This window comes from Echinops telfairi, unplaced genomic scaffold (assembly GCF_000313985.2).
Source record: "Echinops telfairi isolate 266 unplaced genomic scaffold, ASM31398v2 ScPeMD7_5592;HRSCAF=6446, whole genome shotgun sequence".
NCBI classification, from domain to species: domain Eukaryota; kingdom Metazoa; phylum Chordata; class Mammalia; order Afrosoricida; family Tenrecidae; genus Echinops; species Echinops telfairi.
The window spans coordinates 10,382,270-10,386,224 of NW_022109491.1; the positions used below are offsets into that span (position 1 = coordinate 10,382,270).

Here is a 3,955-nt window from a genome sequence, read left to right on the forward strand (position 1 = left end):
GAATTGTATGAGCCTCAACAAATTGATTTAAAAAAAAGAAAGTGAGTTAGCTGGTAGTGCTGTGGGTGAGGCATTGGGCTGCTAACCACAAGGTTGGAGGTTCGAATCCACCAGCCACTCTGGCAGGAAACTGAAGCTCCTGAAGAGATTGCCAGCACTGGAAGCCTTCTACGGCAGTGGTTCTCAACCTTCCTAATGCCGCGACCCTTCATACAGTTCCTCATGTGGCGGTGAGCCCCCACCACCTGCTACTTCATCACTGTCATTTTGCTACTGTTAGGAATCGTCATGTAAATATCTGATAGGCAGGATGTATTTTCATGGCTATTGAACATCATTAAAGCATAGGGATTCATCACAAAAACAATATGTAATTATATCTTGTGAAATATTTATTTCTAATGACAAAGAAATGAAATTTTGTCTTGAAGCAGGTGTAGCATGGGTCGCAGTCCTCACGCCAGGTGCTCATAGGCGGGCATATGTGCCTGTGGGCGGACGCTCTGGGAGACGGAGAGAGGAGCAGGGCCTCAGTTTCTAAGACCATCGGAAATATGTGTTTGCCGATGGTCTTAGGTGACCCCTGTGAAAGGGTCGTTCGACCCCCAAAGGGGTCGTGGCCCACAGGTTGAGCACCGCTGTTTGAGAGGGTCATTTTGGGTCAGAATGGACTGAACAGGCAGTTTCTTTGTCTAACACACAGTGACACAATTCTCCCTTAAAACCATCGCACGGGGTGAATGAAGGAGAAAATATACATATAGAATTATTTCACTCACATAAAATTGAAAAGCAAAGAAAATTCAGCCAATATGTTTATTCTACATACAGAAGCAGTTAAAGGGAGCAAGCGAGTAGCAAACACATCATCAGCTGAATCCATACAGAACGCCTGCCTTGTGCTCTCTTAAAGTCACACTGGGAGCCGAGGGCACAGCGAGTTGATGATCCCGTGGGGGAGCAATCGAACACTGCGCACGCTGAAGCCCGCCATAGGCGCGACTGAATTGTACGTGTAGAGACGGTGGGATGTTGCAGCTCTGCTTTGTATATTCTCAACAACAGCAAAATGCCAAACCTTCTGGCCTCTGGTCAAGCCCTCCCTCAACACTAGAACACTTTGTTCTAACAACCTGGCATTCTGTGATGCTCACTGAAGACAAAGCAGGGACATAAGCAAAGGTGGTGAAGAAGGCTGGTGGTGCTCGGCTATCAAGAAATATAGTCTCTGGGGCTTTAAAGGCTTGAAGTTAAACAAGCAGCCATCTAGCAGAGAAGCAACAAGCCCACATGGATGAAGCACGCCAGCCTATGTGATCATGAGGTGTTGATGGGATGGGTAAACAGGCATCAGAAGACCCAAAACAAACAAACAAACAACAACAAAACCATATTATTGAGAACGAGGGGTGGTCGGAGCAGAGACCCCACATCCATCTGTAAACAATGGGGCATCCCCTCACAGAAGGGTCACAAAGAAGGCATGAGTCAACCAGGGCACAGTACAGCACCCATGAAACCCTCATCTTCCTCTGGTTTCTTGGGGCTTTCTCACCCCCCACCCCGCCACTATTATAACCCGAGTCCTGCCTTTCACTCTGGGCTAGACTGGAGCAAGTGCACAGGTACAGATAAGAAAGAAGAGTTCATGACACCCAGGAGGGGAAGGGAAAGGTGTGGGGAGAAGGGGGAACCGATCACAATGATCTACATATAACCCCCTCCCAGGGGGACGGACAACAGAAAAGTGGGTGAAGGGAGACAGCGGTCAGTGTAAGACATGAAAAAATAATGATTTATAAATCATCAGGGGTTCATGAATGAGGGAGGAAGGGAAGGAGGGTGGAGGAGGGAGGGGAAAAAATGAGGAGCTGCTACCAAGGGCTCAAGTAGAAAAGAAATGTTTTGAGAATGATGATGGCAACAAATGTACAAATGTGCTTGACACAATGGATGGATGTATGGATTGTGATAAGAGCTGTATGAGCCCCCAATAAAATGATTTAAAACAAACAAACAAAGCATTCACAACACACGGAATCCAGGAACAGGAATGGGAAGAGCTATGCCGGAAGGTGGGGAGAGGAGGGGAGGAAGGGGAATCAATCGCAATGATTGACACATAATCACACACACACCCTTCCTGGGGGACAAACAACCGAAACCGTGGGTGAAGGGAGACAGGGGTCAGTGTAAGACATGAAAATAATAATTTATGATCGATCAAGGGGTCACAGAGGGGGCGGAGGAAAAAGAGGAGCTAATACCAAGGGCTCAATAGAAAATAGCTGTCTAGAAAATAATGATGGCAACATGTACAAATATGCTTGATACATCGCTGTATGGATTGTTATAAGAGCTGTAAGAGCCCCCAATAAAATGATCTTTTAATAAAAAACGTCAAGGCCATGAAAAACTGAGACGCAGTCCCAATCCCGAGAAGAGCAGGGTGACAGGGTGATGGGCACACTGCAGTGTGGGATGTGGTTCTGAACCATGGAGCGGAATGCCAGCCAGGGACCCACAGGAGGAGCCTGGTGGCAGAGGGGTTACTTGTGGGGCTGGTGCCATCTGAAAGATCTAAAGTTCAAAACTGCCAACCGCTTGGCAGGAGACAGACTGGGCTTTCTACTCCGGTGAACAGTTACAGTCTCCGAAACTCACAGAGCCTGCTCTACTAAGCTGGTGAGTCGTGCCAGTGAGAACTGCCAGAGGGACACAGAGGGACACAGAGGGACACTGGCCTAGAGAAACGCCTGCCTCTTTGCACCCAGTTAAGGCAGTTGTGAACAGACAAAGAGGTCAGAGCCGGAAGAGAGAAGGTGTCACACTTCCTGGTAGGCTGTCGTTCATTAGGTGTCACTTACTGACGCAATGCCACCCTGCTGTGTGCAGCAAAGCATGCTCACAGTTGGTGTTATCTAAGAGCCCCTGTGGCTCCCCATGTCCATCCATCTCACCGTGCGCCTTCTCTCGTTTGCTGACCAAGCAGGCGGTCCTTTCCCAGGGACTGGTCTCTCCTGACAACATGCCCAATGTGCGCGAGAGGCAGTGTCTCACTGTCCGTCTTCCAAGACAGACTTGCTTGCTCTTCTGGCAGTCCATGGGACTCCAGTGCTCTTTGCCAGCACCGTCCTTCACATGTGCCTGTTCTTCTGTGGGCTTCCTGACTCACAGTCCAGCTCTCACATGTATCGGAGACTATTAGAAACACCATCAGGCGTGATCTTCCTATGACTCCTTGCTGTTGAACACTTTAAAGAGGGCTTGGGCAACCCATTGGCCTTATGAAGAGTGGCAGAACATGGTCACACTTCATGTCACTTGGAAAACTGACGCCCAACGGAGTTTGGGAAGTTGTGTAACACATCGGAAGCTACGAGAGCCGGAATGCGAGGCCCGGTGTTTGCAGGTCTCGCGAGGTTTCCTTCTTCAACGCTGTGGTCTTACCACTCCTCAGCACTCTCTCTTCGTGGAAAATATTTGAGGTTCCCTGGTCCAGCCGGTTTCGACCTTAGGAAGGTTCCGTCGGACACAGGCTCGTCGTGAGTAATGCAATTGCCCCAGTGGCATGTTCTCGGTGTAGACGCAGCCCTTTGCAGAGGGCTAACCTGGCAAGGTGTGTCGGAGCCGAGCCATCTCTCACCTGGCCCACTCCCTCTTCCTAGAGCAGCCATTCTCCACCTCTGGGTCGCCACCCCTTTGGGGGTCGAACGACTCTTTCACAGGGGTTGCCAGATTCACAACAGTAGCAAAATGACAGTGAAGGAGTAGCAACAAAAATAATTGTGTGGTTGGGGGTCACCACCACTTGAGGAACTGTATGCAAGGGTCGCAGCACTAGGAAGGTTGGGAACCGCTGCCCTAGAGAAAAGGAAAATCCTCCAGGTGAGAAGTTCCCAAAAAGCCCCGAGCCTTCCACAAGATGCCCCGCCCCCCGCTCTAATCTTCCTTG

The 3,955-nt window shown here is 49.6% G+C and overlaps 1 pseudogene; it reads right to left on the bottom strand.

Moving 5' to 3' along the window:
- LOC115871338 overlaps positions 1-994 on the bottom strand; it is a 19,881-nt pseudogene extending 18,887 nt beyond the window's left edge.
- Positions 995-3,955: the final 2,961 nt, after the last annotated feature.